At 49.3% G+C, this 20,817-nt stretch overlaps 24 non-coding genes across 24 annotated transcripts; 4 read left to right on the top strand and 20 right to left on the bottom strand.

The window, feature by feature from the left end:
- The first annotated feature begins 389 nt into the window (after positions 1–389).
- On the top strand, positions 390–473 carry Trnal-cag (transfer RNA leucine (anticodon CAG)). Its single transcript has one exon. It is a non-coding gene; the product is annotated as a tRNA-Leu (tRNA).
- A 149-nt stretch (positions 474–622) lies between these two features.
- Positions 623–706, top strand: Trnal-cag (transfer RNA leucine (anticodon CAG)). Its single transcript has one exon. It is a non-coding gene; the product is annotated as a tRNA-Leu (tRNA).
- Positions 707–857: 151 nt separating this feature from the next.
- Trnal-cag (transfer RNA leucine (anticodon CAG)) lies at positions 858–941 on the top strand. The gene has a single exon. It is a non-coding gene; the product is annotated as a tRNA-Leu (tRNA).
- A 149-nt stretch (positions 942–1,090) lies between these two features.
- On the top strand, positions 1,091–1,174 carry Trnal-cag (transfer RNA leucine (anticodon CAG)). Its single transcript has one exon. It is a non-coding gene; the product is annotated as a tRNA-Leu (tRNA).
- Positions 1,175–13,586: 12,412 nt separating this feature from the next.
- Trnal-cag (transfer RNA leucine (anticodon CAG)) lies at positions 13,587–13,669 on the bottom strand. Its single transcript has one exon. It is a non-coding gene; the product is annotated as a tRNA-Leu (tRNA).
- A 129-nt stretch (positions 13,670–13,798) lies between these two features.
- Trnal-cag (transfer RNA leucine (anticodon CAG)) lies at positions 13,799–13,882 on the bottom strand. Its single transcript has one exon. It is a non-coding gene; the product is annotated as a tRNA-Leu (tRNA).
- A 131-nt stretch (positions 13,883–14,013) lies between these two features.
- Positions 14,014–14,097, bottom strand: Trnal-cag (transfer RNA leucine (anticodon CAG)). Its single transcript has one exon. It is a non-coding gene; the product is annotated as a tRNA-Leu (tRNA).
- A 149-nt stretch (positions 14,098–14,246) lies between these two features.
- On the bottom strand, positions 14,247–14,330 carry Trnal-cag (transfer RNA leucine (anticodon CAG)). The gene has a single exon. It is a non-coding gene; the product is annotated as a tRNA-Leu (tRNA).
- A 150-nt stretch (positions 14,331–14,480) lies between these two features.
- Positions 14,481–14,564, bottom strand: Trnal-cag (transfer RNA leucine (anticodon CAG)). Its single transcript has one exon. It is a non-coding gene; the product is annotated as a tRNA-Leu (tRNA).
- A 150-nt stretch (positions 14,565–14,714) lies between these two features.
- On the bottom strand, positions 14,715–14,798 carry Trnal-cag (transfer RNA leucine (anticodon CAG)). The gene has a single exon. It is a non-coding gene; the product is annotated as a tRNA-Leu (tRNA).
- A 149-nt stretch (positions 14,799–14,947) lies between these two features.
- Trnal-cag (transfer RNA leucine (anticodon CAG)) lies at positions 14,948–15,031 on the bottom strand. Its single transcript has one exon. It is a non-coding gene; the product is annotated as a tRNA-Leu (tRNA).
- Positions 15,032–15,166: 135 nt separating this feature from the next.
- Trnal-cag (transfer RNA leucine (anticodon CAG)) lies at positions 15,167–15,250 on the bottom strand. The gene has a single exon. It is a non-coding gene; the product is annotated as a tRNA-Leu (tRNA).
- Positions 15,251–15,395: 145 nt separating this feature from the next.
- Trnal-cag (transfer RNA leucine (anticodon CAG)) lies at positions 15,396–15,479 on the bottom strand. The gene has a single exon. It is a non-coding gene; the product is annotated as a tRNA-Leu (tRNA).
- Positions 15,480–15,628: 149 nt separating this feature from the next.
- Positions 15,629–15,712, bottom strand: Trnal-cag (transfer RNA leucine (anticodon CAG)). The gene has a single exon. It is a non-coding gene; the product is annotated as a tRNA-Leu (tRNA).
- Positions 15,713–15,862: 150 nt separating this feature from the next.
- Trnal-cag (transfer RNA leucine (anticodon CAG)) lies at positions 15,863–15,946 on the bottom strand. The gene has a single exon. It is a non-coding gene; the product is annotated as a tRNA-Leu (tRNA).
- Positions 15,947–16,096: 150 nt separating this feature from the next.
- Trnal-cag (transfer RNA leucine (anticodon CAG)) lies at positions 16,097–16,180 on the bottom strand. The gene has a single exon. It is a non-coding gene; the product is annotated as a tRNA-Leu (tRNA).
- A 151-nt stretch (positions 16,181–16,331) lies between these two features.
- Trnal-cag (transfer RNA leucine (anticodon CAG)) lies at positions 16,332–16,415 on the bottom strand. Its single transcript has one exon. It is a non-coding gene; the product is annotated as a tRNA-Leu (tRNA).
- A 148-nt stretch (positions 16,416–16,563) lies between these two features.
- On the bottom strand, positions 16,564–16,647 carry Trnal-cag (transfer RNA leucine (anticodon CAG)). Its single transcript has one exon. It is a non-coding gene; the product is annotated as a tRNA-Leu (tRNA).
- Positions 16,648–16,797: 150 nt separating this feature from the next.
- Trnal-cag (transfer RNA leucine (anticodon CAG)) lies at positions 16,798–16,881 on the bottom strand. The gene has a single exon. It is a non-coding gene; the product is annotated as a tRNA-Leu (tRNA).
- A 130-nt stretch (positions 16,882–17,011) lies between these two features.
- Positions 17,012–17,095, bottom strand: Trnal-cag (transfer RNA leucine (anticodon CAG)). Its single transcript has one exon. It is a non-coding gene; the product is annotated as a tRNA-Leu (tRNA).
- A 131-nt stretch (positions 17,096–17,226) lies between these two features.
- Trnal-cag (transfer RNA leucine (anticodon CAG)) lies at positions 17,227–17,310 on the bottom strand. Its single transcript has one exon. It is a non-coding gene; the product is annotated as a tRNA-Leu (tRNA).
- Positions 17,311–17,441: 131 nt separating this feature from the next.
- Positions 17,442–17,525, bottom strand: Trnal-cag (transfer RNA leucine (anticodon CAG)). The gene has a single exon. It is a non-coding gene; the product is annotated as a tRNA-Leu (tRNA).
- Positions 17,526–17,656: 131 nt separating this feature from the next.
- Positions 17,657–17,740, bottom strand: Trnal-cag (transfer RNA leucine (anticodon CAG)). Its single transcript has one exon. It is a non-coding gene; the product is annotated as a tRNA-Leu (tRNA).
- A 131-nt stretch (positions 17,741–17,871) lies between these two features.
- Trnal-cag (transfer RNA leucine (anticodon CAG)) lies at positions 17,872–17,955 on the bottom strand. The gene has a single exon. It is a non-coding gene; the product is annotated as a tRNA-Leu (tRNA).
- Between the last annotated feature and the right edge of the window lie 2,862 nt (positions 17,956–20,817).

Genomic DNA, 20,817 nt, shown 5'->3' on the forward strand with positions numbered 1-20,817 from the left:
GATAGATAGATAGATACGCTGAAAGTCGCAGAAGTTCGCTAAGAAATGCTTCGCATTTAAAGAAAATAGAAGGCTGGACGAATTCCGCGGGGGGGGGGGGGTGCCGTGTCCCCTGCCGCCCTTGCCTACGTGCCTGGTTAGCAACATTGCTTTTTGCAACATATGTAAGGCAAAGGCTCCAGGGACGGCAATGTGAGATGGAAAGTATGCCTCAAGTATTTCTTGCACTCTAAAGAGAAGGAGAGGCCTTTGCCCTGCAGTGGGCGTAGACAGGCTGATGATGATGAAAGAGAAGGAACGTAATTGGGGCCTCTCTCTGTCCCGCAATGCTGCGATGTTCATCTTCAAAGGTGCGCTTAGTGAACACAAACGACACACCCTCTAGTCCCGTCAGGATGGCCGAGCGGTCCAAGGCGCTGCGTTCAGGTCGCAGTCCGGTCTTCCGGGCGTGGGTTCGAATCCCACTTCTGACATGCTTATTTTGCATTTTTTTGTGCGTGTCGTGTCATGACAAGAGGACCAGTAATTACAGCGCCGAACTTTCTTTTTCCTCTATTAAATGTCATTACCTAGCGAACAAGTACAATTGACTCGGTGCCACAGTGTCGCGCCCTCTCGTCCCGTCAGGATGGCCGAGCGGTCCAAGGCGCTGCGTTCAGGTCGCCGTCCGGTCTTCCGGGCGTGGGTTCGAATCCCACTTCTGACATGCTTATTTTGCATTTTTTTGTGCGTGTCGTGTCATGACAAGAAGACCAGTATAATTACAGCGCCGAACTTTCTTTTTCCTCTATTAAATGTCATTACCTAGCGAACAAGTACAATTGACTCGGTGCCACAGTGTCGCGCCCTCTCGTCCCGTCAGGATGGCCGAGCGGTCCAAGGCGCTGCGTTCAGGTCGCCGTCCGGTCTTCCGGGCGTGGGTTCGAATCCCACTTCTGACATGCTTGTTTTGCATTTTTTTGTGCGTGTCGTGTCATGACAAGAGGACCAGTAATTACAGCGCCGAACTTTCTTTTTCCTCTATTAAATGTCATTACCTAGCGAACAAGTACAATTGACTCGGTGCCACAGTGTCGCGCCCTCTCGTCCCGTCAGGATGGCCGAGCGGTCCAAGGCGCTGCGTTCAGGTCGCAGACCGGTCTTCCGGGCGTGGGTTCGAATCCCACTTCTGACACCTTTCTTTTTTTTTTGCAGTCATCCCACAGCCAATCAAGGAGTAGGTGGTGCTGGAGGTTTCGTTTTGCTCCTTTAACAATCTGTAACAATAGAGCAACATTTATTCTGCGCAGCCTGATGAAGCATGTGCCTGTGACGTAGTGGTTCATACGTCGGGCTTGCGTACTAGATGTCCAGAGGTGAAGTCCTACCATCGGAACATCTGACCCGATGGTAGCGGAATCGAATCCCGGACGCGGCGGCCGCATTTCAATTGAGACGAAATGATCCTAGAGACCTGTGTACTTAGATTTATGTGCACGTTAAAGAACACCAAGAGTTCGGACATCCGTCTCGTGTCTCTGACTGTCTGTGGTTTAATTCGAACGTCTCTGGGCTAAGAATCCACGTAGAAACAACCTAGCGAGACCTAGCTTAAGCCTAGCAACGACCGAGAAGCAACCTAGAAACAACGTGCATCACCTAGCCATGGCCTAGAAACAACCTAGAAGCATCCAGATTAGTCTTCAGAATCGTCCAGATTAGCTGTGTCTGGCCTTGCAAGCATCGCCATTTTTTTTAATTACAGCGATGCTGTTTACCTCTAGCACACGAGTTCGTGGGAGTGGGGGACTACGGCCTTATGTTATGTAGACATGGTGTGTTATGTAGTGTGTTATGTAGTGTGTCATGGTGTGTTATATTATGTAGACATGGTGGACCAAATATTAGAAGCCTTTCCCATATCGGGAAAATGAGGCCCAGGCGAAGCTTGGCATGTGCGTGCATGACATGACCCACTATTAAGGCTTATAGTATCGCCTTAATGCCTCATCAAACGCGAAAATTGACCGCCGGCGTCTTCGAGATTTGGTGGGACCTGGCGATACTTTGCGAGACCGGCGTTCGGCGTCAACACGGTTAATGTGAAAGGAAAGTAATAAACGTCGGTCAAAAGTCATGTTATACTACTCAATGAACGTGTGCGCAGTCGGCGTACCAAGAGCCACGTGAGCTCAATGTAACGTGACGTCATCATGGCGTCACAGATCGCCGGAATTTGGGTCATAGTGACATAATGACGAATTCAAGTATGTGCTTTTTCTTTTTTTCAGCAAGTCTTGCTCAGAACAGTATGCTCTGTCGTGTCGACGGCGTGAGTGCATTAAAAAATAAAACTCACAGGGTCCCTTCTGCACTCGCCTAAGACGACTCGAAGGCGAAAGCCAACTTCTTCTTTTTCTTCTCAGTAGATGTATTGATCCTGTCCCTCTGCCTCCGAAAGCTTTCTGCACGTCAGCTGGTTTTGCACTGGCTCCGTGATGGGCCCACCTTTCACCATGGGACGATATGTCATGTGATGACGACATCAAGTGACGTCATGATGACGTCATATGGTGACGTCATCATGACGCCGCCGACGTGGGACGCCGACGCGGGACGCCGGTAAATTTTCGCGCTTGATGAAGCATATAAGGCTTTCGCCTTAATAAAATAAAAGTAGACATATATGGTGACATACCGTGGAGTGGCAGGAGCGAGAGAGAGATAACTTTATTGGGTCTAGCGGTTTGGGGACTAGGTCCCCGCCGAAACGGTGTGGCAGGAGGTGCGGCCCGCCGCTAGTCGATAAGTTAATACGAGAACAGCTGCGCACTAATGCGCCCGTTGTGAAGCTGCATGAAGTGCGTCGACCATTTTCGCAAGAATTGCAGAAGCCTGCTCGCACAATAACCTTTCGCATTCTGCGCAGTAGCGGCCTACATAGCTCTTATTGATTGGTTTCCCCTGCAGCGCTGTCGCCACGACGTGAGTGTGTGATTACAAAAAGCCGATTCCACCTTATGACGCTACGAACGCTTCGGCACAGTGTCGGTGCGAAAAGGGAATTTTTATTTTTCCTCTATAAGTACAAGGCACTGGTTCCACACAAAGTACGGTTCCACAATCGATTTGACACTGGGTTACATCGGCGCAGGTTCCACAATAAAGTCACACACAATATTTCACATTTTCACGGTCAATGTTTTAGCACGCATCACACCACAAGACATGGCAGTGGGATTTATGTAGTTCGTAGGACCCTGTATGGGGGCACAAGTGAGCGTAACTCTGTTATTGACAATTTCGATACAACAGCCGCACCCCGCTGCATCCATTCCTACCACTGAGAGCAGCACTCGTCCCCACTAACACAGCTTGCTGAACCATATATATAATCCGAGCGAGGGCTTGTTGGTTATTCGCCATCAAACCATGAAACACGGCACGTTAAATACGTGTACATATTCGGCTCTCACGTTTATTTGGAAGCATATAGACCTGTTAATAGAGGACCACCTGACATTGAACAGTTGTGCTTCTAAAGGCGTAACACTTCAGTTGATTCCAGACCACAGGGCCACGCAGTCGGCCGAAATGCGCGAGCATTTAAAATTAGGGGGGTTGAAACACACCATCAAAAGTGTTGCGTGAAGATGGGCACATATTAGGGCACTGGCTCGCGCTGAGGCGGCCTTCCACGCCCGGCCTTCGGTCACTGGGATGACGGCAGCCGGGGGAGACCTCTTTTTGCTGTCTGCGTAACGTCTCGTGCAGACAGCAGGCGCCGCGTGCGATGAAACGCACGCGAGAGCCAGGTCTCCCTCGATCGCTGGCGGGAGCCGATCTTCTCCCGTGCCGTCGACCCATTGCCTGAGAACGGGCGCAGTGCAGGGGGCACTCAAACCGTCAGGCTTTGAATGCTTCCTGCACTAAATACAAAGTAAAGTAAGTCACAGGTCCCTTATGCAGTTGCGTAAGACGACTCGAACCACCAACATCCTCTAGACTAGCTAAGGCCTCTCCATATCCTCTTCTCCTAACGCCTTACCACACTACGACGGAGCTGCTTTGTCGGTGCTTTCGGGAAGCGGGAGACAGCACGAACGTATGGATTCGCAACGCGCCGTAAGTACACGAACGAGCGCGCAGCAATGTGCATTTCTGAAAACGCGTCCACCGCGCCCGTCGTAGTGTGATGACGTCATCGAGGCGTGGAGAGGCCTTAGCTAGTCTAGAGGGTGGTGTTCGAACACGAAAGCCATCTTCCTATTCTTTTCAGTGGATTGCATTGATTGTATTGTGTTGGGCATGCTTGTGTTTATCGACTGTATTGATCGATTGTACTGAGTTGGGCTGATAGCATGTTGTGTGTTCTTGCATTTCTGTGGCCTGTTTACGTGGTACATCGTCCAAGACCGGCGGTAAATAAACAAAAAAAAAATGTGCGTCTGCGTGTGTGTTTGTAAAGCAGTGATTAAAGGCTCATTCACACCGGCGACTAGCTACGGTCGCGCGACTAAGTTAGTCGCAAAGCGACTGGTCGCAAACGGTCGCAAATGGCCGTCTTGGCCGCAAAGCGACTGCGTTGGCTCAGTCGCTCGCTGCTCGATTTTTCAGTCGCGCGACTGCAGTCGCAAACTTCTGAACCAATCAGATGCGCAGGAACAGGATGTCAGCCTATTTTACGGGGCAACGGCAATGCAAGCTGTATACGAGCAGACGTGAATTCTATGTGGCGACGCATGTAGGTCGCACGCAGGTGTGAACATCGGTCGCTTTGAGCCGTTTTTTGACCGCCAGTCGCAAACGGTCGCGCGACCGTTGCTAGTCGCCGGTGTGAACGGGCCTTAAAACACTCATCTTCGGAGCGTGAGTCACCGCGGTTTCAAACCCAGCCCCGCCACGATAATGTATTAAAGGGAAGGCATGATATGCCTCAAGAGTAAAGAAATTTTCGACATTTGGCGGGATCTGGCGACACTTCACGAGACCTCACGAATGGTCAAGAAAAGAACTAGGTCATGACAGTCGGTTAAAAGTCGCGCGACACTGAAGCGAATGTATGTGTGCCGTCGGCGCACCAAGTCATGCGATCTCAATGTCACATGACGTCAAAAATTGTCAAAACTTGCGACTTCATTATGATACACATTGACACACATCGGTACACGCTGAACGACTGCTTACCAGATGCAGTCATCGCCAAAACTTGTGACTTCATTATGACGTCCCGCTATGGCGTCATCACAGTGATCACGATGACGTCTTCACAAGACATCGTCCATTGGTCAAAGGTGGCCTGATGCTGCAGCCACGGCCTGCGGGCGTGAGCCGGGTGTTCTGTCCGAGAAATATCGCGGAAATTTTAGCAGTGATATCAGGTCGTTTCTGCCGGAACTCTACATTGTTGTTGGTACAAGTCGCAACATCCTCGTATGCCGTTAAAAAAGAAAGCGGCGAGAAACTTCTTGACCGTGAGTGAGGGAGATCTCGTCCGAGCCACGCAAGCTTTTCGGTGGCGGCCGCACCCTGCGCAACGACATTACGCCATTGGCATTGACGTCAGGGGTGCAACTTGGTCACTGCGACGCTCCGTAAAGCCACGTGAGGATTTAGTCGGTTGTTTCAGGAAAGCCGTGAAGGGCTTCGGGCTCTAATCCAGGGATGATGGCGGGGCGGTTGTCGATAGACGACTCGACATTGTGGCTCAGATGATGGAGTCAAGAAGCGCAGACTTTCGTTTCCTGCAAAAAAGTATATATATATATATATATATATATATATATATATATATATATATATATATATATATATATATATATATATATATATATATATATATATATATATATATACACGAGGGCTATTAAAAAAGTAAGGACCGTTTGCTAATATTTAAATATTTACACATTAGAATGAAGACGTCATTGTGCAGCGCCATCTGTTCTTCACGAAGGTACTGAAGTTACTGTTCTGACTAGTCGTCTGTTTGTCGGGGAATGCAAATGACAATGTCTGCGAAAATCGTTGTCCGCGCCTGTTGTGAAGTGCGAGCTGTAATTCAATTTTTGCTTGCAATAGGATTAGAGGTGTGCGCCGCCGCCGCCGCCGCGCAATAATTGCGGCGCGCCGCCGTTAGTCTTTTCTTTTAATTCGAATGGGGAATCTGGAAATAAAATGCAGCACTTCACCGGAGGAGCTCTTCTCGATGTGTCCATGTAATGAAGTGTCCATTTCAGCGGCCGCTGAATAGCGGGAGCTCGGCGAGAAGCGCGCCCCCTGTTTCCGGTTCCTGTTCTGCAGCGCCATCATGAGATCACGAAGCTTTCAAACACTCTCGACACAAATGACAGGGACGGAATGCGCTTCAATGCAACAAACGCAGCCCTCGGAGATCCTATTTTCGGTGCACATGTCTTTTGATCGTGTTAGCCATCGATTTAGGTTTAATGCGGCCACTCGTCTAACGCAGCTGTAAGGTCGGTACGCATTCTCTGGCATTCCCTGTATCGTTCTCTAACATCTGGGACACATTCACATGCAAATTCAGACTTGAAAAGTTCCTGTTTCTGTGCATTTCGTCCACTCTCTTCTTACGCTAGGAATGTGCTGGCGGGTTCGGTGCAGCGACGTGTTCAAGAGCGAGGTGACATCACGGCACACCGTTTTTCGAATCACTGAGTGCGCTCTGCCGAAATGGATTGTGGACACCTCCTTTGAATGAACGCATCGAGAATAGCTCCCCAGAAGTTGTAGCATCTTTTACTTCTCCAGAAATATCACGAGTATTGCCTGACCTTAAAGGGACACTAAAGGCAAATAACAATTTATGTCAGAGTGAAAACCCAATGTATGACAACTTCTAAAACGGCAATATTATCACCAGCAGTGCCCTACTTACCGAGAAATTAAGCTAAATGTATCACATGACGAGCGCCACGAGTGGGACATTTTCGAAGTGATCCCGATGACGTAGGGAAGTCGGCCTGCAATAAATCACTAGTAATCAAACTAGCAGCAGTAAAAAAAGAACATTCCGAGCATCAAAAGACGAAATAAAATGCTGTTTGTTCGTTTCCGCTTGATTCATGGAAAACAAAACCTCTGTGGCGTTGCCATGGGGAACGGCGCGCGTGGTTCAAAGGTTCCGTTTTCGCCGAACTGCGCCTTGCCCGTCTCAGTGGCAGTTTCGGGATCGCGTACTGCCGTGCGTGTTTTGCGCGCTCGTGAAGGTCGCTCTGACAGAAAGTTCGACAAAATGCAGCATGCGTGTGATATTGCCGGATGCCCGAATGGTGCACAACGCCAGTGCTGCAGCAAGGAAACCGGTGTGTCTTTTCACTGGGTGCCGCGGAATGAACCCTTATGCTCGAAGTGGCTTAGTGACATGCCATTGCGCCAGTGTGCTAAACAGTCAAAACCTCTGCGTGTGTGCTCGCTGCACTTTCGTACTGAGGATTACGAGACCAACCGCAACTTGGTGACGGCTTTGAATGTGCCCATCCGAGCAAGTCTTTGCCGCAGCGCCGTTGTTGCTACTGTGGGTCCCGCTACTTCCGCTCGGCTGCTACTAGTGTCGGCGGCCGCGCAGTAAAAGCGGGCAACGTTGGGCATGGCAGCAGTGACGTATGAGAGTCGTATTTTCAGGCGGGAGATTTGAAGCGCGCTAACGCGATGCGGACCACTAAAAACGTGATTTTATTTCAAAATAAGCACTTCCTTGGCACAAAAGCAGCGCTACGAGGTTTCTGGGCCGCTATTTCAACAATCAACGTCGACTTAATATTTGCCTTTAGTGTCCCTTTAAAGGGAAGCTGAAGCACTTTAAAAAAAATGACTTGGGAATGTGTAATCATAGTTTGATCATTCTTGGAGTCTTGAACCTAGTACACTGTGCATAAATAAATAAAATAGATAAGTAATATATATATATATATATATATATATCTCGGTGGGTTAGTACACTTCTTCCTTTCATTCTAACTCGAGTAAATCGATAAATAAATACAGAAGTAAAGAGAATGACAAACTTATAATATAGCTGAGCTAGTTGGTAGGTATTCATGTTAAAAAGACATGACGTGGAAATACGGACATAAGAGAAAAGTCGAGAGAGTGAACAGCTATCTCTCACGTAGACCACTACTCGCACTTGATTGATAGGTATGACCTCTTACGTGAGAATGCGCAGATAAATATTTGTGTCTACCTTCGGTTCCGCCGCTGTGTGATTTTTCAGTTGTTAGCGGCGTTTCTGGTGTCTTGACTACTCTCCTGTGTCTGTGTTTGCACGCCCTGTTTTTATAAAGGGCCCCTAACAGCCTCTGAAAGTACAACAAAAAACAAAAACGAGCGCGTTATTCTCTCTTGGCGTTTCTTGTCTTTTGGTGCACTTCGTGATGCCAGAACAGTGATTCACGTGACATCATCATGGTACATACTCTCGACTGGTCCATATACGAGAAATAACATTTGTGAATTGTCTCCCATACAGCTTTGCTATGCAGCCGCCCACCCGCTCTTGCTTCTCTCGCACGACTATCGTGCGCAATTAACTGATTTCGCTCCATTTTGTGCGTTTGCGACCGCGCATACAGAGATAACAGACTGTAGCCGACAAGCGCCAATTCATGATAGGGTCAACGCTTAGCGCTGACATTGTACGCGTGCTTTATGAAGAAATAAGTGGCGAGGAGATGTCCCCTGTAAGAAGGGTATTGAAGGCGAGAACGAAACCAATGGAAAAGGCGCCGCATTATATTATTCTTCCAACTGACGCACTCTTTAAAGCGGAGAGGATGCAGCTTTCCAGGAAAAAGACGAGCCCAATTCGACGATTTTTTGTATATTTTTTATTGCGTCAGCAATTGTATGCACACTCAGGACAGGTTTTCAACGTCGCCGTCATGTTCCGTATAAACTCTAAATCGATAACATCGTTCCGCGCATTGTATGTTCTACCCGCGAGTAAAAGCTCGCGAGCGTTGGCAAGGAACATGGCTAAAGCAGAGATAAAACAAGCTGGCCATCTCCATCACACGGAATAACATCAACCCGCGTGCGCGCCTTGCCATCGCATTCCCAGGATTTGGGGACATCTGTACGTGGCGCCATCTTTCGGCTTTAGCAATTGCGTCCTGCCATAACTGAATGGGAAATAGGCGAAAGAAATCATATCTCTTGAATAAAGCTAGTTATCAAAAACGACTCTGGGACCTATACAGCAGAGACCTACTGGAACATTTTGGTAAAATCCCAGTATCGCACTACAAAGCATGTGGCTTCCCAGGACAGTTGAACACCGCCCATTAGAAACACATGGGGCCCCATTGTAAAATGTTAAACTCTTTGGGAAGCCACATGGTTTGTAGTGCGAAACTGTAATTTTAACAGAATGTTCAAATTAGTCTCTGCTGTACAGAACCGGGAGTCGTTTTTGATAACTATTTTTTTTTCGTCAGATATGATTTTTTTCGTTTATTTCCCATTCAGTTACGGCAGGCCACCAATCTCACCGACGAGAGATGGCGCTACGGGCACATGTCTGCAAATCCTGGTCATGATTGCTCCTCAAGCAGAAGGAAACGCCCCGCCTGTCATTTGTAGGGCCAAGGAGCATGAAGGGATGTCTGGGGAGAGGGACTGCGTAACTCGAGCAGCAACTGTGAACTTTGACTATAAGGGCACGGTCGAGTGCGCTGGCACACGGGCTATTTCGGCAGACATCCCCCAGCGAACGGCTCGTATACCTCTACGCGCTGTGATCTCACTGTTTCGCGCTCGGACCACCGATACGACAAACTGACCGAAAACCGCGTCTCTCCCCGGGAGCGGCCGTATTGCCATCAGTGTTGCGGAATGGGCGCCTCCATTCCATTCGAATTCCATTCCGGGGAATTACAACTTGCCACAATTCCATTCCTTTCAATTCCTCGGAATGAAAAAAACTTAGCCCATTCCCACTCCGGGAATGGCCGGGCAGTTCAATTCCATTCATGTAATTCCTCAACGTAGGAAAGGCATCTTGATAGATTTATTGAGTTAAGAATGGACGCCCCATAAAGCTGATGTCACCAGATGCATTAAGAACTGCAGAAGTACGCAAAACACGTTACCAAGGTCGAGGAATAGTAGTTTGGTGACATATCTCGTGCAGTACGACCACCCTACTATTGCCATAGGGGCAGTTCTCTCACTACCTATAGTATTTGCATGGTCAGAATGTTTTAACGAATGGTGATGCTTTAATAGTGTTTAAGCTCACCAAAATCACAAGGCATAAGGGGGGGGGGGGGTATGCCTCCGCTGTAGTTCCGCACGACGGACACCAACTGCATAGAGCCACGGTTAAGCGAAGAATAGAGACAAACTTCGCAGCAACACAGCCTATATAAGGACAGAATTGTAGTAGGCGCGTTGTTTATAAGAGTACCGTGCTTGTAATTAGCCAAGCCATTTTAAAAATACTGCTTTATTGTTAAATTCGAGGCTCTGACTTACTAATGCTTGAAGTTTGATAAACAGCACGTAGACGAAAACGAGCTCTATTTTCGAAAAAATACGTAATTCCATTCCCATTCCATTCCGCGCAAAAGGCGCTTAATTCTATTCCCATTCCATTCCTCCAAACGTTGTCCCGGTTCTATTCCCACTCCATTCCGGGGTCGCGAAAATGTGGAATGATTCCGGAATCATTCCAATTCCGGAGTGGTAATTCCGCAACACTGATTACCATACACCAGCGTTTTGTAGAGTTAAGTCAGATGGGAGCAAAAATAGTTAGCTGCTAGCCCTCGTTCATGTAACATTACGGCGTGCACTTATCGCATTCACTGCTTTACCCCCCCCCCCCCCCCCCCACCCCGCGCCGCGCCGCCGCCGGTCCGATGAACCCCGCGCCGTTCACACGCCGCCGCCGGAGGTGGAAACACCGGCGCGCCGGCGCCTCCGGCGCACATGTCTAAATAGGATCATCAGCTTCTCAAATTTATGCGGAATTGTGCCTAGTTTATGGACATAAAGTGATGAGTCAAGGAAAGGCAATAAAATCGTGGCGAGACTTCACAAATGGCCGCACAAATGTGCACGACGAAGAGCGGAGTGGAAGGGACAGAATCCAGACCAATGAAACTGTTCAACAAGTGGGCCGGAAATTGCGATTAAATCGACGACTGACAGTTGGTCGCCTGTCGGATGAATTTCCTCTTGTCAGCCGCACTACAACTTGCACGATTGTAACTGAAAATCCCAGATATCACAGTGTGTGCAAGGTGGGTACTAAAAATGCTTACCGACCAACTCAAACAGCAAAGAATTCCCAGGCGGCGAACTTCTATGCAGAGGAACTAAAGAAACTGGTGCAGTGGTACGACAAGTGCTTAGAATTTAACGGTGATTATGTAGAAAAGTGAAGTATAGTGTTGTGCTGAACTAAATCGGCCAATAAAAAAAAATTGGCCGTGTATCTGCGTGCTTCGCTGCAAATGTCGTCTAAAGACGATAGAAGAGGCGCTGCGTGAGATATGGATGCCATCTGGCAATACGTCGGGAAACATGAGTGCTGTGTTGCGGGCTGGTAGTCCCGGCGCAGCGGCAGGCGAAGACCGGCGGTGACCAACGCGACCGGTGAGGACGCCGGCCAGCCCAAACAGGCTGTTTGGCGCGATGCGCCGAAGGAGAAGAAACGTCCGCACTCAACGAGTACTCTCCACAAACTCTCTTACTTACACGTCGCCTGGGTAAAACAGGAATGCCAGAGCGGCGCCCCCTGTCATTCGTACAATGCAATACTGAACCGAAACCGAAACACAACATGAGCTTGTGCAGAGGGCACGGAGGAAGACAAGTTTCAGCGCCAGTCGCATTTTCAGCGCACCTTAAGAAACTAGGGTTGTAACATTGTAGGGCGAGTAGGGCCAGAAGGACCGTCACGACGAAAACCTGCCTCCTCAGTCGTATTCGCCTGGAACGTTGGTGTGGCTTCGCGTTCCCTCCTCCGCTCCTGGCCTTTCCACAAAGCTACTGCCTAAGTACGAAGGCCCCTACCGCGTCCTACGTCAAGCATCCCCAATTAACTATATGATTGAGCCTGTTCAATCATCTACGGACCGCCGTCGTCGCGGCCGCGAGACTGTTCACGTCGATCGACTGAAGCCGCATTATGACCCACCAGTTGTACCTGTTCCTTAGGTCGCCAGGATGGCTCCTTTTCCGCGGGGGAGTGATTTGTAACATGGTAGGGCGCGGACAAGAACGCCTGCGAAAGAAGAAGACGAAGACGGTTGTTGTTGGCGCTCGCGCTTGCTCGGCTTGGACCGCTGATCGCTTCAGCGTTACTGTCTCAACGTTAAACGCATACCATCAAGGTCTTTAAATTGCGTATCTATGTATTTTCTATTAAACGAACACACCGCCTAATACTTACCTAATGATGTTACGCCTCAGATATGCGTAATATTTACTTTTTGATCGACAACGTTCACTGTATGAACAGCCATACCAGTTCAAGATGGGTGGGCGGTAAGCAAGTGGTTCAACTTTGGCCGGGTGGCTGAATCGAGGGACGTGCCGACAAACAGAAAGACAGAAAGACAGACCAAAATTTAGGCGTTTAGGTTCCCCAAGAAAGACTATCGTCTTTAAAAGTCACAGTTTCGCCGCAACGGCGCAGCAATGAATGCGATAGCAACAAACTGGAAAGTAACGAGAAGAACGGCCAGAAAGAATTGTCAGCGCGTCGCTCGAGCCCGTATTCCGCGGGACCTCGTTGTCGTCCAAATAAATTGCACGCGCTCATGAAGCTGTTCGGAGAAAGCTCGCTCTGGACTCACAAAACACTCCATTTCCCGCTACTGCACGCTAACGTAGAAAATTGAAAGTTACGAAGAAAAAAATTTGCAGTGGCTTAGCTCGGCTATGCCAGGATATATACGTAGCGTTAGCAAAGGTTCAGCTGATTATTCTTAGCTTTCCAGATTGTCTAGGATTATTAGCCTTCTTCTGTTCATTCTTCGTACGCTGAACCGCTAATTGCTAGGCAACTACTTCGGGATCCGATGAGATAAGCTTCTCGGCTTTTCTGCGCCGTCGAGAAGAATTTGCGCTCTCCTTCTCCATGGCGTTACCCACCTGCAAACGCCAGACAGAGGCGCTATCAAGCGGCCCCAGCGCAGTGTCAGACGGCGACTGCACAGCGAAGGCGAACAGCGGCGCGCGCGCCGGCGCCACTGTGTTCATGGCTATGACGTCACTCCTCTCGAATGCGGCGCAGACCAGCAGCGGCGAGCCGCGCGCGGCGGTGGTGGAGTCTGCGCGCGCGCCGGCGCCAGCGTGTCTGCCGCGCCTACGACGCCACTCCTCCCGAACGCGCAGACCAGCAGCGACGAGCCGCGCGCGGCGGTGTCGGAGAGCGCGTGAGATGCCAGCTCCGGTGGCCCACCTGTGTGACATCACTGATCGTCGCGCATGCGCAGCACGGCTCATGACCATCCACGCGAAATCGGCTCCGGCTAGGCAAGTGTAGCTAACGCTAGAAAAGAAAGTTCGGCCCTGTAATTACTGGTCCTCTTGTCATGACATGACACGCACAAAAAAAAGCAAAATAAGCATGTCAGAAGTGGGATTCGAACCCACGCCGGAAGACCGGACTGCGACCTGAACGCAGCGCCTTGGACCGCTCGGCCATCCTGACGGGACTAGAGGGCGCGACACTGTGGCACCGCTAGGTAATGACAATTAATAGAGGAAAAAGAAAGTTCGGCGCTGTAATTACTGGTCCTCTTGTCATGACATGACACGCACAAAAAAAGCAAAATAAGCATGTCAGAAGTGGGATTCGAACCCACGCCCGGAAGACCGGACTGCGACCTGAACGCAGCGCCTTGGACCGCTCGGCCATCCTGACGGGACTAGAGGGCGCGACACTGTGGCACCGCTAGGTAATGACAATTAATAGAGGAAAAAGAAAGTTCGGCGCTGTAATTACTGGTCCTCTTGTCATGACATGACACGCACAAAAAAAATGCAAAATAAGCATGTCAGAAGTGGGATTCGAACCCACGCCTGGAAGACCGGACTGCGACCTGAACGCAGCGCCTTGGACCGCTCGGCCATCCTGACGGCACTAGAGGGCGCGACACTGTGGCACCGAGTCAATTGTACTCGTTCGCTAGGTAATGAGAATTAATAGAGGAAAAAGAAAGTTCGGCGCTGTAATTACTGGTCCTCTTGTCATGACATGACACGCACAAAAAAATGCAAAATAAGCATGTCAGAAGTGGGATTCGAACCCACGCCCGGAAGACCGGACTGCGACCTGAACGCAGCGCCTTGGACCGCTCGGCCATCCTGACGGGACTAGAGGGCGCGACACTGTGGCACCGAGTCAATTGTACTCGTTCGCTAGGTAATGAGAATTAATAGAGGAAAAAGAAAGTTCGGCGCTGTAATTACTGGTCCTCTTGTCATGACATGACACGCACAAAAAAAATGCAAAATAAGCATGTCAGAAGTGGGATTCGAACCCACGCCCGGAAGACCGGACTACGACCTGAACGCAGCGCCTTGGACCGCTCGGCCATCCTGACGGGACTAGAGGGCGCGACACTGTGGCACCGAGTCAATTGTACTCGTTCGCTAGGTAATGAGAATTAATAGAGGAAAAAGAAAGTTCGGCGCTGTAATTACTGGTCCTCTTGTCATGACATGACACGCACAAAAAAAATGCAAAATAAGCATGTCAGAAGTGGGATTCGAACCCACGCCCGGAAGACCGGACTGCGACCTGAACGCAGCGCCTTGGACCGCTCGGCCATCCTGACGGGACTAGAGGGCGCGACACTGTGGCACCGAGTCAATTGTACTCGTTCGCTAGGTAATGAGAATTAATAGAGGAAAAAGAAAGTTCGGCGCTGTAATTACTGGTCCTCTTGTCATGACATGACACGCACAAAAAAATGCAAAATAAGCATGTCAGAAGTGGGATTCGAACCCACGCCCGGAAGACCGGACTGCGACCTGAACGCAGCGCCTTGGACCGCTCGGCCATCCTGACGGGACTAGAGGGCGCGACACTGTGGCACCGAGTACTTAGGTAATGACAATTAATAGAGGAAAAAGAAAGTTCGGCGCTGTAATTACTGGTCCTCTTGTCATGACATGACACGCGCAAAAAAATGCAAAATAAGCATGTCAGAAGTGGGATTCGAACCCACGCCCGGAAGACCGGACTGCGACCTGAACGCAGCGCCTTGGACCGCTCGGCCATCCTGACGGGACTAGAGGGCGCGACACTGTGGCACCGAGTCAATTGTACTCGTTCGCTAGGTAATGAGAATAGAGGAAAAAGAAAGTTCGGCGCTGTAATTACTGGTCCTCTTGTCATGACATGACACGCACAAAAAAATGCAAAATAAGCATGTCAGAAGTGGGATTCGAACCCACGCCCGGAAGACCGGACTGCGACCTGAACGCAGCGCCTTGGACCGCTCGGCCATCCTGACGGGACCAGAGGGTGCGACACTGTGGCACCGAGTCAATTGTACTTGTTCGCTAGGTAATGACAATTAATAGAGGAAAAAGAAAGTTCGGCGCTGTAATTACTGGTCTTCTTGTCATGACATGACACGCACAAAAAAATGCAAAATAAGCATGTCAGAAGTGGGATTCGAACCCACGCCCGGAAGACCGGACTGCGACCTGAACGCAGCGCCTTGGACCGCTCGGCCATCCTGACGGGACCAGAGGGTGCGACACTGTGGCACCGAGTCAATTGTACTTGTTCGCTAGGTAATGAGAATTAATAGAGGAAAAAGAAAGTTCGGCGCTGTAATTACTGGTCCTCTTGTCATGACATGACACGCACAAAAAAAATGCAAAATAAGCATGTCAGAAGTGGGATTCGCACCCACGCCCGGAAGACCGGACTGCGACCTGAACGCAGCGCCTTGGACCGCTCGGCCATCCTGACGGGACTAGAGGGCGCGACACTGTGGCACCGAGTCAATTGTACTCGTTCGCTAGGTAATGAGAATTAATAGAGGAAAAAGAAAGTTCGGCGCTGTAATTACTGGTCCTCTTGTCATGACATGACACGCACAAAAAAAATGCAAAATAAGCATGTCAGAAGTGGGATTCGAACCCACGCCCGGAAGACCGGACTGCGACCTGAACGCAGCGCCTTGGACCGCTCGGCCATCCTGACGGGACTAGAGGGCGCGCCACTGTGGCACCGAGTCAATTGTACTCGTTCGCTAGGTAATGAGAATTAATAGAGGAAAAAGAAAGTTCGGCGCTGTAATTACTGGTCCTCTTGTCATGACATGACACGCACAAAAAAAAATGCAAAATAAGCATGTCAGAAGTGGGATTCGCACCCACGCCAGGAAGACCGGACTGCGACCTGAACGCAGCGCCTTGGACCGCTCGGCCATCCTGACGGGACTAGAGGGCGCGACACTGTGGCACCGAGTCAATTGTACTCGTTCGCTAGTAATGAGAATTAATAGAGGAAAAAGAAAGTTCGGCGCTGTAATTACTGGTCCTCTTGTCATGACATGACACGCACAAAAAAATGCAAAATAAGCATGTCAGAAGTGGGATTCGAACCCACGCCCGGAAGACCGGACTGCGACCTGAACGCAGCGCCTTGGACCGCTCGGCCATCCTGACGGGACTAGAGGGCGCGACACTGTGGCACCGAGTCAATTGTACTCGTTCGCTAGGTAATGAGAATTAATAGAGGAAAAAGAAAGTTCGGCGCTGTAATTACTGGTCCTCTTGTCATGACATGACACGCACAAAAAATATGCAAAATAAGCATGTCAGAAGTGGGATTCGAACCCACGCCCGGAAGACCGGACTGCGACCTGAACGCAGCGCCTTGGACCGCTCGGCCATCCTGACGGGACTAGAGGGCGCGACACTGTGGCACCGCTAGGTAATGACAATTACTAGAGGAAAAAGAAAGTTCGGCGCTGTAATTACTGGTCCTCTTGTCATGACATGACACGCACAAAAAAATGCAAAATAAGCATGTCAGAAGTGGGATTCGCACCCACGCCCGGAAGACCGGACTGCGACCTGAACGCAGCGCCTTGGACCGCTCGGCCATCCTGACGGGACTAGAGGGCGCGACACTGTGGCACCGCTAGGTAATGACAATTAATAGAGGAAAAAGAAAGTTCGGCGCTGTAATTACTGGTCCTCTTGTCATGACATGACACGCACAAAAAAAATGCAAGATAAGCATGTCAGAAGTGGGATTCGAACCCACGCCCGGAAGACCGGACTGCGACCTGAACGCAGCGCCTTGGACCGCTCGGCCATCCTGACGGGACGAGAGAGTGCGACACTGTGGCACCACTAGGTAATGACAATTAATAGAGGAAAAAGAAAGTTCGGCGCTGTAATTACTGGTCCTCTTGTCATGACATGACACGCACAAAAAAAATGCAAAATAAGTATGTCAGAAGTGGGATTCGCACCCACGCCCGGAAGACCGGACTGCGACCTGAACGCAGCGCCTTGGACCGCTCGGCCATCCTGACGGGACTAGAGGGCGCGACACTGTGGCACCACTAGGTAATGACAATTAATAGAGGAAAAAGAAAGTTCGGCGCTGTAATTACTGGTCCTCTTGTCATGACATGACACGCACAAAAAAAATGCAAGATAAGCATGTCAGAAGTGGGATTCGAACCCACGCCCGGAAGACCGGACTGCGACCTGAACGCAGCGCCTTGGACCGCTCGGCCATCCTGACGGGACGAGAGAGTGCGACACTGTGGCACCACTAGGTAATGACAATTAATAGAGGAAAAAGAAAGTTCGGCGCTGTAATTACTGGTCCTCTTGTCATGACATGACACGCACAAAAAAAATGCAAAATAAGTATGTCAGAAGTGGGATTCGCACCCACGCCCGGAAGACCGGACTGCGACCTGAACGCAGCGCCTTGGACCGCTCGGCCATCCTGACGGGACTAGAGGGCGCGACACTGTGGCACCGAGTCAATTGTACTTGTTCGCTAGGTAATGAGAATTAATAGAGGAAAAAGAAAGTTCGGCGCGGTAATTACTGGTCCTCTTGTCATGGCATGACACCTAAAAAGAAATTGGCCGCGTATCTGCGTGCTTCGCTGCAAATGTCGTCGAAAGACGATAGTTTTAAGCCGGCCGTACTACAGAAGTCCTGGTGTCATCCGCGGCCACCCGTGATGCTGTTCGCGTACCACTTCCGTCATGGCATGATAAATGCAATGGAGGTTTGTTTGAACAGATTTCATTTTACCGCATTACTTGAGGCGCTGCGTGAGATATGGACGCCATCTGGTAGTGGCGTCGGCAAATATGAGCTTGTGCAGTAGAACTCAGTGCCACTGCGAGTGGCAGCACCATATCGTCGGCAGAGGGCTTTTTCGTGCATAGCGTCGCATTTCCAGTGCAGCCTAAGAAACACTAGTGTCTTTAGAATTACGTACCTGTGTATTTTCTAGTAAAGGAACACACCACCTAATACTGACGTATTGATGCTGCGCCTCAGATATGCGAAATATTTGCTTTTGCAGCGAAAGCTGTTATGAGATAATTTCAACGGCCGTTTTTGGTGCTGTAGTATTCCGCCGCCGCCGCTGCCGCCGGTGTCTGTAACCACTATCGCGCGAAAAAAAAAAAAACGAAATAAAAAAATTTTCAGGATGGAACGGGCCCTCTGCGTGGGAGCCCAGTGTTCTTCCTCAAACCCACGCCCGGAAGACCGGACTGCGACCTGAATGCCTTGGACCGCTCGGCCATGCTTTCTTTTTCTTTATTGCCGTTCTGCAATATCCAACAAATGAAATGAAGAGAGAGAATAAAACGTTTATTTCATGTTCTTGAGAAGATCGGTGACTGGGATCCTTAGTCCGGGATCCCATTGGCGCGGGCCGCTGTCCTCGCACGTTTCACGAGGGCCTCTTGGGACTTCGGATCCGAGCTGGACAGAGCTGCCTCCCACCCTTTTATGTTTAGTTGTGTCCTGGGTATAAATGCTATTTTTATGCGCCCGCCCGCCATTGCTTCGCTGGCGTAGTCATTAAAAACCTTTCATGGAGACGAGTTCATCTAAGAGAGCTGCCGACTCAGGTTTCTCCTTTTTTACTTTGAAGGCCTCTCGCAAAAAATACTCTCGATGAAATGCTCTCTAGCCGAGCGTATCACAATGTGTTCAAGCCTGACATCCGTGCGCAGCCGTACTGCCACACCGTGCGGACATCCTGATAGTTTTTTTTCCCTTATGCTACTTATGCGCTATGTGATAGCAAAAGTGGCGAACGAATGCTTTATTTCTCTCTACATATGATCTGCAGAATATGAAGAAAGACAGCTGCAAGTCCTGAATGGAGCTAACTGGACTGAGTTATCCTCCACGACCAAGCATTGAGCTTTTCTGACACTTTTTGATGACGTCTGCAGTTCACGTAGATGTTCTTTTCTTTTGACATTTTCGTCGGGGAGCCAATTGTTTAGTGTCGTGGCATGTCATCCGTGTAATCCAGCCTTCTTCCCTTTCATTTATACTTATGTACTCGGTATAACGATGTACACTACATTGTGTGTGTTTGCGATGTAGATGTATCTATATTGGTAAAGAGTATATGCTTCTAAAGAACCCAGACCGAAACTTCGACAAATAAACAGTTCTTAGAAGCATATTCTCTTTACCTATTGCCTTACGCCAACCAATGACAGTCCTTCTAGTCCTATTATATATATATATATATATATATATATATATATATATATATATATATATATATATATATATATATATATATATATATATATATATATATACTGCCGTTTTTTTGTGCACCTGTTAATGATATTGCTCTTCGTGACGTCTCCCGTTTACCCTTTCACATCTGGCAGAGCTACGCTTTTGAGTTATAGGCCTAGCCTATACCTCCCATTGTCCGGACGTCAACATTGTCTCTGCAAATGATATCCCACGCGATGCTCCAACCGGAGCCTTCAAGGTTGTAATGAATGCGGGCTCGGCGCGGATGTCAAAGTCGCCCGAACGCGGTTCTAACACAGGAAGTGCCGAGAGTAATTGTCCGCACACGCTAGCCAGGACATGTATGTGGGGTGAGATTGAAGCCACACAAAACAGAGTCTGAAGTTCTGAACTCGGCGAGAAAAACACGGACCTTTGAAATGCGACCATGGTCCATGCAACAGGTTAGCAGCAGTTGCATAGTGAGGAAGGAAGAGTGTAGGAACGTTTCGGCGCGAATTGAATGAGGACGAAGAACGCACAGCAGGACGGGCGCAAACATCCAAGTAATTTTATTTCACAGTGGAAAGATCAGTTTGTGTAGCACAGACAGAACACGTGGTGATAGCGCGCGAGCATGACAACATTACTAGGTTTCTTCAGTTACGAACCAACTAGCTCGAACCAAAATTCCACCACGTAGTTGGCGCTCCAGGCATTACTTCTACTCAACTCAATTTATTTATTTATTTTGTTCCGTAAAGCTGAAGTCTGGTGCCCTTTTGACCATTTACGATATCGCAGTTTTCAAATTTTATTGAATCCTGCTACAGGTAGGGATGGTTTAATTAGCTAAGGTAACTCGTCAGTAAATTTCGATAATGGAAAAACGATAGGTGGAAACCGTAACACGTGACTGCTTCGTTGAACGTCTACGATGACGTCACACCCTACATCGCCGTAATATACACAGAGTGCACATGATGATGGCGCGAGAAACGATGTGATTCGACGACGCAACGAGCTGCGGTGCCTGCTTTTCGAAAAACTTGACGGCGACGATTTGAACGCAGGAGGGCCACC

The sequence above is a fragment of the Rhipicephalus sanguineus genome, chromosome 8 (genome assembly GCF_013339695.2).
Source record: "Rhipicephalus sanguineus isolate Rsan-2018 chromosome 8, BIME_Rsan_1.4, whole genome shotgun sequence".
NCBI lineage: Eukaryota > Metazoa > Arthropoda > Arachnida > Ixodida > Ixodidae > Rhipicephalus > Rhipicephalus sanguineus.